Raw genomic sequence first — 9751 nt, 5'->3', positions numbered from 1 at the left:
ATGTTACAAGTTAGAGGTTCCCTTCATTATCTTCTTCTAAATTTTTTTCATCTTTGCTACATTTGCTCCATTATCTATGACATAGCTATGCACATAACACTTGAATTTCTGTTCAGAGTTTGTAATAGCTTTTACTGCTGCTACTTTTAAGTATTCTGCTGTTTGGGCATTTTCGGATGTCTGTTTTACAGAAACAATTGATAGAACCCCATCTTTTGTTGTCACATAAGCACATATTACTGGATTATTGTGTACTTTGCTCCATCCATATCTTGCCAATGTTTTTTGGACACTGTTCGGTTTGCTTCTCAAATACTCTGTCCAGCAACTTTCTAGTGATGTCTGTTCTGCTAGGTGGAGCATAGCCTGATCATAATGATTGAACCATGTCAATGAAATATTTATTCTGAATGACGTGAAAGAGAGAATTTTGTGTGATAAAAGAAATAAGCAATCTTTTTATCTTGCTGGAATTTGCTAGTCCTGATTGTGAACTCATACATGGCTTTATTGGATGATGAAGAATGTTCTTTTTTGATACAGGTAATTTACTGTCTGAAGTATATTTAGTTGCAGCATTGTTGGTATCAGTAAATGACTGAAGTTGTAGACACAGTAGATGATGGACATTCATAACCCCTTATGTCTAAAGTGGACCCTGACATAAAATGGTAAAAATGTCACTCTCGCTCACTATTACTCAGTGCATTTCTGCTTTAAAAAAAATGAGATTGGAAATGAAAGGTTCCTCCTACTGTAGCTGTTTGTACCACTGTTGAAATGGTATAATTTATTCTAAGTAAAAGAAGCGGTGAGAGACAAAAAGGCATCCTTTAAAAAGTGGAAGTTAAATTCTAGTGAAGAAAATAGAAAGGAGCATAAACTCTGGCAAATGAAGTGTAAAAATATAATTAAAAAGGCCAAAAAATAATTTGAAGAATAACTAGCCAAAGACTCAAAAGAAATAGCAATTTTTTTTTTAAGTACATCAGAAGCAGGAAGCCTGCTAAACAACCAGTGGGGCCACTGGATGACTGAGATGCTAAAAGAGCACTCAAGGACAATAAGGCCATTGTGGAGAAACTAAATGAATTCTTTGTATCAGTCTTCACGGCTAAGGATGTGAGGGAGATTCCCAAACCTGAGCCATTCTTTTTAGGTGACAAATCTGAGAAACTGTCCCAGATTGAGGTATCATTAGAGGAGGTTTTAGAACAAATCGATAAACTAAACAGTAATAAGTCACCAGGACCAGATGGTATTCACCCAAGAGTTCTGAAGGAACTCAGATGTGTAATTGCAGAACTACTAATTGCAATTTGTAACCTATCATTTAAATCCGCTTCTGTACCAAATGACTGGAGGATAGCTAATGTGATGCCAATTTTTAAAAAGAGTTCCAGAGGTGATCCTGGCAATTACAGGCCGGTAAGCCTGCCTTCAGTACTGGGCAAACTTGTTGAAACTATAGTAAAGAACAAAATTGTCAGACACATAGATGAACATAATTTATTGGGGGAAAGTCAACATGGTTTTTGTAAAGGGAAATCATGCCTCACCAATCTACTAGAATTCTTTGAAGGGGGGTCAACAAGCATGTGGACAAGGAGGATCCAGTGAATATAGTGTACTTAGGTTTTCAGAAAGCCTTTGACAAGGCCCCTCACCAAAGGCTCTTAAGCAATGTAAGCTGCCATAGGATAAGAGGGAAGGTCTTCTCATGGATTGTTAACTGGTTAAAAGATAGGAAACAAAGGGTAGGTATAAATGGTCAGTTTTCAGAATGGAGAGAGGTAAATAGTGATGTCCTCCAGGAGTCTGTACTGAGACCAGTCCTATTCAGTATGTTCATAAATGATCTGGAATAAGGAGCAAACATTGAGGTGGCAAAATTTGCAGATGATTCAAAACAACTCAAGATAGTTAAGTCCCAGGCAGACTGCGAAGAGCTACACAGGGATTTCACAAAACTGGGTGACTGGACAACAAAATGGCAGATGATGCACATTGGAAAACATAATCCCAACTATACATATGAAATGATGGTGTCTAAATTAGCTGTTACCACGCAAAAAAAAGATCTTGAAGTCATTGTGGATAGTTCTCTGAACATCCACTTAATGTACAGCGGCAGTCAAAAAAGTGAACAGAATGTTGGGAATCCTTAAGAAAGGGATAGATAATAAGACCGAAAATATCATATTGCCTCTCTATAAATCCATGGTATGCCCACATCTTGAACACTGTGTGTAGATGTGGTTGCACCATCTCAAAAAAGATATATTGGAATTGGTTCAGAAAAGGGCAACAAAAATGATTAGGGGTATGGAACAGCTTCCATATGAGGAGAGATTAATAAGACTGGGATTTTCAGCTTGAGACGACTAAGGGGGAATATGATAAAGGTCTATAAAATCATGAATCGTGTGGAGAAAGTAAATAAGGAAGTGTTATTTACTCCTTCTCATAACACAAAATCTAGGGGTCACCAAAGGAAATTAATAGGCAGCAGGCTTAAAAGAAACAAAGGGAAGTATTTCTTCACACAATGCACAGTCAACCTGTGGAACTCTTTGTCAGAGGACATTGTGAAGGCCAAGACTGTAACAGGGTTCAAAAAAGAATTAGATAAGTTCGTGGAGGATAGGTCCATAAATGGATATTAGCCAGGATGGGCAAGCATAGTGTCCCTCTCCTGTTTGCCAGATGCTGGGAATGGGCGACAGGGGATGGGTCACTTGAGGATTACCTATTCTGTTCATTCCCTCTGGGGCACTTGGCATTGGCCACTGTCCGAAGACAGGATACAGGTCTAGATAGACCTTTGGTCTGACGCAGTATGGCCATTCTTATTTTCTAAAACCAGTTTCATAAGGAAAATAATAAATCATACGGTTAGCTAAATCAATTTAAATCATGATTTCTAGCAACATACCAAACATTTTGGGAGGGAAAATGTTAAAATTAATAATGCCTAATAAAATTTTACTTTTTAAACAGGAAATCCTCACCTAGTCTGTTTGATTGTATTGGGCAATAAAAAAATCATTTCAGAAGTCCAACAGTAACAGTAAAAATTTAATTGATAAGTACTCCAACAACAAACTAACATACCAATTATTTTGAACATTTTGAAATTCATAAGTAATCCACATGGTAGGCAGTCCATAAGAATGGTACAAAAAAAAGTTTACTAACCAGTTGATCCAAGTTGTTCAGGCATATGTCCACAGCCACATCTTCCTAGTCATTGACTTCTGAGGAACATTTTTTCATAATTTTTCATTTTGACAACCAGGTTTTGCATCTTTGTTGCCCTGTTTACATTGGGATGTGTTCCTTTGTTTTACCTGAGATACAGAAATTTCTTGAAAATACTCCCAAAGAGGGTCTGTTTTGTAACCTGCAGACATGGTAGGATTTTTTCCCTTCAGTTCCCCGGTGTTAAAATCAACAGTAGAGACTGCTCTCTGAAGAATGTTGTCCCTTCTTCCAAGTGTCTTGCTTTGACACCAGAGTTGCTTCTTTCTGGTTGCACACTCTGCTCCTTCTCCCTTGTAACATAACTTCTTTGCCGCACCCCACCCCCTACTAATGGTCCAAGACTTCTGCTTGTGTAACCCACATGCCTTTTGCACTGTAATATTTTATTTTTTTGGAGAGAGAAGGAGGAGGTTGAGAAATTAATTGATTTCTGTGTGTTTGTATCTCTATGCACACATGCAAGAAAAATAGAGCAAGACCATTTACTTGAAGTGCCCAGGACCATCCAGAAACAGGCTGGTAGTTACTGGGCAGGTAAGTGTTTTCCTGTGAGCCAGCGAGTATACATGGTGGGTGGAGTCATAAATAGTCATGATTTAAGAACTGAGCCAATTGGAGCTCAGGTATTGAGAAGCTGTAAAGTAGGAGTAAAATACCCCTCAGGTGGGCTTAATGAATGATCCTGATGAGATAAATAATGGTGTCTCCTGGAGTCAGGGGCCTTGTCCCAACATTTGTGATGACTTTGCCAGTTTCCTGCAGTCATTAGCAGAACCCCTGGGTCCCCCACAGTATCAAACCCTCAATACAGTACATGACCTACTGTGCCATATTTATAAAGCCTGACCTCAAAAGTTTAGATGTTTTCCCCCCAATTGTTTCTTTATATAGAAAAACTCAGTTTTTGATAGAGACTCATGGATTCAGCATATTTATTTTTTATTTAAGTGTTTTAAGTGGTTCTCAACCTTTCCAGACTACTGTTCCCCTTTCAGGAGGCTGATTTGTCTTGCATACCCCCAAGTTTCACCTCACTTAAAAAGTAGTAGCTTACAAAATCAGATATAAAAATACAAAAGTGTCACAGCACACTTTTGCTGAAAAATTGCTTACTATCTCATTTTTGCCATATAATTATAAAACAAATCATGACCCCCTGGTTGAGAAACACTGATATAGTATATAGAACGATATAAAGAAATCATTGTATGAACTTTTAGTTTGTACTGACTTCGCTAGTGCTTTTCATGTAGACTGTTGTAAAACTAGGCAAATATCTAGATGAGTTGATGTATCACCTGGAAGACCTCTGCGTGCCCCAGAGGTATGCGTACCCCTGGTTGAGAACCCCTGTTTTAAGAGATTATTATAAGGTTAGGCCAATAACATTTTTTGTATTTAATTCAGATTTCATTGTAAACCGGTTTCATTTTAAAAAGAAAACCTTGTTATTTAAATAAAATCAAAGATCGATTTAAATGAGAAAAAAATCCAATTTAAATAAAAAGTCTGTTTCCCTCCCCCCTCCCCCCCCCCCCCCAAAAAAATCATTGACATTTAGCCATTCCTGTTTTGAGTAAGTCAGATTAGAGTGGTGGGAGATTCCAAATACCCTTTGGGGAAGAAAAAAAGATGAGACTGAAATAAAGAGAAGGGAATGAAAGAGAGCTAAAAATTCAGGGTGCAGCTAGTTGAGGGAAGGGAAATGGGCAGGAGAGGAACAGAGAGTAAGAGCTTCATTATAGGGGAATTTTTCTTTCTTAGTTTCTTTTGGCTTTCTCTCTCCCCTCAAATTTTGTTGTTCTTTCGTAGTTTTAAAAGTGTGTGGGAAGCTATGGCTGTCTAATGAGTTGAGTGCTTAACTGTCGTTTGTGCCTTTGAAACACCCCCCACCCTGATACCTTGTTTGTTTTTAGTCCATTGAGTTTGTGAACCAGCTAGGAAGAACTTATTTTCATTTTTTAAAATGTATGTAAAATAGAATTCTTTACAGTATATAAGTAAGTGTAGTGTGACTGACTGGCACTATAAACTATTTTTAAAAAAATATTTTCACTACATTTTCTACTCTGCAGGATACTAATTACTAGGTTAGGACACAGTTGCATAGCTGTTGTAGGTCTTCTGTTGCGCAAGCATTCACAGTAAATGCTTGTGGTTTTATAGAGACCCTATTAGAATAAAGACTGTAAAAAAAACAGCAGGACATCTTCTTAAACTTTTTTTATAGTGGCACGTTTACAAGGGAATGAAACTTTTCTGGAGGAGGGAGGATTAAGATAGTGTTTTGACCTGCTGAAAATAAAAAAAACAGCATTTCTGAATGCTGAAATTTATAGCTAATTAGTGCCTAAAATAAAATACCTGACTTAAATTTTAAAATCATTTACTATGCAGAAGGAGTTTTCTTGTGACTGTATCTGTGGTTAGGACAGCATTGAAAACCTGCTATGTAAAACCATAATGGTTCTTTTGTTACATTAAACTTTTGAACATGTGCTATTCCAGCCACAATATGAAAAAATATTGCATTCTTGTTACATTAACTTTTTGAATATGAGCTATTCTAGCCACAGTATGAAAGAATTAATTTGTTGCAGTGCTTTGATATGATATCTTCTCTTTCTGATAGAATCCACTTCCATTATTGTAAGTGTCATACATTTGTCATGTATGACACTTATTTCTAAAAGTTAACTCCGGGAAGATAGTCCTATAAGTGTGTGACACAATAGTGCTACTTCCTTGGAAATTGATGCCCAGCTGCCTCTGTTTACCCTCTGTGGTCGTGCTGTTAATTTAGACCTTTGATTTAAATTAAGAAAATTCATCTTCTGTGGTATACAAAAATCCAAAACAAACAATAGCTCCATAAAGAAGCCAGTCTTTGTCCTCTTTGGGTCAAAACGGTTTTTCAAGGGTCTGAGCAATCTTGCTCACACCCGGTATTGGAAGCCCAGACCCCGGGCTCTGGAAAAGAAAGCTAGCACTTAGTTTACATCACCAGTTCTTTAAGTTCCCTTTGTCCATAGCCTTTTTCTTTACTCTGTTAGTCTCAGCTTTGCTCCTGGGACTTGACTGCTTTTGGATATTTAGCTTAAAATCATTTCTGTCCTCCCCAGTTCCCCTACCTTCCCCTGCTCCCTCCCCCCCCCCGACCCCCAAGGTTTGTAACAGAGTCCGTAGAATTTTCTTCTCTCTTGGGTTCCTTACTCTTTGTCCACCTCCTCTTTGCCTCCTAGGCTAGCTTCCCTGTCATCTCCTTAGTCCTTCTATGTTTCCTCCACAGGAGAACCTCTTCCCTCAGGTGTCTCCAAAGAACATGAGGAACATAAAACATAAGAATGGCCATACTGGGTCAGACCAAAAGTCCATCCAGCCCAGTATACTGTCTACCGACAGTGGCCAATGCCAGGTGCCCCAGAGGGAGTGGACCTAACAGGTAATGATCAAGTGATCTCTGTCCTGCCGTCCATCTCCACGGCTGGTGCTTCATCATCATAGGTACTACAGAATTGGCATTCTGTTAGTGTCCTTGCAGACAGTCAGGTGTGCAAACCTGGAAAATTTTTAACTCTCCTTTATTTAAATTCTCATTCTTATGTTTGCATTAGGAAGTTGGTCTTCCCTCCCACAGAGGGAATTTCCTGTGTACATGAAAAAGTACAAAACAGAAGTGAAAAGTACCTCAAGCTTCCGAACCTGTCCCCCACCTCCCACTTCCCCCATCACAGACAGTCTTGCAGCTCTTTCTACACCCCCACACAGTGACATCATCTACTCAAAGAGTAGTACCTATAAATTAATAACAGCATCTTGAAAATCACTAGGGAAAGACAAAATTAAATATCTCTCTCACACACACAAAATATTTCCCTGTGTATTATTAAATTGCCAGTTTTCTATTAGACATTCTCCAGATTAGTATGCAGTTGGTCCCTGCCCTAAGAAACTTTAAGATAAAGTTAGTATTCATCCCATAATTTTTTTTCTTCAATTTGTATGAGTCCATTTGAGGCAGGGACTCTAGAATTGTGTGTAATTTTAGAATTAAGTTGTGATATGTACTTAATAACTTAGAATTCTGGAAAATCCTCTATTTATAACCCTACGGTTGGACAAGGAATTGCCCTTAGTTAGGCGTGGGTGAGCAGTATATGTTCATATTATGAGAGAGATACCATGTATATCATGGCAAACTGAAAAGCCATGTAAGATGAAGCCTTGATGTTATATCCAACTACATATCCTTGTTTTCTTACAAAAGGGGTTTAAAATTGCCAAGATTCACCTAAATAAAGGTTTCAGAGGAGCGGCCGTGTTAGTCTGAATCCACAAAAAGAACAGGAGTACTTGTGGCACCTTAGAGACTAACAAATTTATTAGAGCATAAGCTTTCATGGACTACAGCCCACTTCTTCGGATGCATATGATAAATTTGTTAGTCTCTAAGGTGCCACAAGTACTCCTGTTCTTTTCACCTAAATAAAGAAAATCAGAGGGATAAATACGAGAGAGAGGGAGAGAGAGAGAGAGAGAGAGGAGATATTTAAATTCAGCACCAGTGTAGACACAAGAACAAGTGACTATAAACTGGCGATCAATAAGTGTTGGCCAGTGAAATTAGGCAAAGGTTTCTAACCATCAGAGAAGTAAAGTTCTGGAACAGCCTTCCAAGGGGAGCAGTGGGGGTTAAAAACCTAACTGGCTGAGCTTGATAAGTTTATGGAAGGGATGGTATGATGAGATTGCCTACACTGGTATGTGGTCCATTGTCGACTGCCAGTAGCATAAATCCCCAACTGCTGGAGACAGGACACTAGATGGGGAGGTACCTGAGTTACTACAGAGAATCTTTGCTAGGTATCTTGCGCACATGCTCAGGGTATAACTCATCATAAGAATGGCCCTACTGGGTCAGACCAAAGGTCCATGTAGCCCAGTATCCTGTCTTCCGACAGTGGCCAGTGCCAGGTGCCCCAGAGGGAATGAACAAAACAGGTAATTATCAAGTGATCCATCCCCCCTGTCTCTCATTCCCAGCTTCTGGCAAACAGAGGCTAGGGACATATTCCTGTCCATCCTGACTAATAGCCGTTGATGGACCTATCGTCCATGAATTTAGTTCTTTTTTTAACCCTGTTATGGTCTTGGCCTTTACAACACACTCTGGCAAAGAGTTCCACAGGTTGACTGTGTGTTGTGTGAAGAAATACTTCCTTTTATTTGATCGCCATATTTGGGGTCAGGAAGGAATTTTCCCCAGGGACAGATTGGCAGAGATCCAAGGGGGTTTTTGCCTTCTTTTGTAGCATGGGACACGAGTCACTTGCAGGTTTAAACTAGTGTAAATGGTGAATTCTTTGTAACTTGAAGTTCTTAAATCATGATTTGAGGACTTCTGTAACTCAGCCAGAGGCTTGGGGTCTGTTTCAGGAGTGGATGAGGTTCTGTGGCCGGCAATATGCAGGAGGCCAGACTAGATCACAATGATCCTTTCTGACCTTAAAGTCTATGAGTCTAATTAAAACCGTTTAAAATGGACATTCTGAATTCTTTTTCATCATCAATCTAGAGAGTAATTTTTCAGCATTACTTATTGACTACAGAGGGTTTCCCTTGTGATTTAGATAAGACAGTCTTTTCTTGGTGTAACCATGGCTCTTCTTCATGCCATTATCATAGTGTAACGCTGACAGACCCCGGTTGTCGGCAGACCGGATCAAACCTGGGACCTCTGGAGCTTAGTGCATGAGCCTCTACCACATGAGCTAAAAGCAAACTGTTAGCTAAGGCTGTAGAGCATACTCATTTTATCTCTTTCTTTAAGTGGTCTTGGTGCCACTAGATGAGACAGAACAACGCACCCAGAAGGTTTGTGGGTTACAATAGCACACATCACATTATCCATATTTCCAATGAAAGATTGATACCCTGAAGGAAGACACTAGAATCTAATATCTGAACTTTAATTTCTCAGATAAACTGATTATCCCCTGATGTTTAAGTTGTGACTATTTCTGTCCATCTATCTTAGCTCTAGAAGAATCTTTGCGGCAACTCCACACTTTTTTCATGGACGATCTAAGGTCTCCCACCTGGTAAGCTGTGTTGTTGGCTCCAGTTCAGTGCATCTGTTGAAGTTGCCTTCTTCAATGCTGTTTCTTGGAGAGACCATCTACTCTCTATCATCATGTGGGAAGTGGCAATTCCAGAATTCTTTCCCAATGAATCCTTGTATCAGCCATGTACCATAGCTTCTTCTGACCCTGTATGTTCAGCAATCCTTAATAAGTGGTTAATAAAACATCTAGCATCAGATGTTCAACTTTAAAAATCTTTTTGCTATTTAGAAAATGTAAATGTCTGATTTTCTCCACAAAAATAATTGATAACACAAATTATATGTCAGTTGTTGCTAACCCTTTTCTGCAGAGGGCAGACTCAATTCTATGAAGTGATTTCACTTAGGAAATAGCCAGAGTAG

General features: G+C 38.9%; 1 protein-coding gene across 5 annotated transcripts in view; it reads left to right on the top strand.

Annotated features, from left to right (window-relative positions):
• RBPJ (recombination signal binding protein for immunoglobulin kappa J region) overlaps nucleotides 1-9751 on the top strand; it is a 78980-nt gene that overhangs the window by 15369 nt on the left and 53860 nt on the right. The window lies entirely within an intron of this gene.

Source organism: Chrysemys picta, chromosome 5 (genome assembly GCF_011386835.1).
Source record: "Chrysemys picta bellii isolate R12L10 chromosome 5, ASM1138683v2, whole genome shotgun sequence".
NCBI classification, from domain to species: Eukaryota; Metazoa; Chordata; order Testudines; family Emydidae; genus Chrysemys; species Chrysemys picta.
The sequence above is the reverse complement of the archived record's forward strand: the minus strand, read 5'-3'. Positions and strand labels throughout refer to the sequence as shown.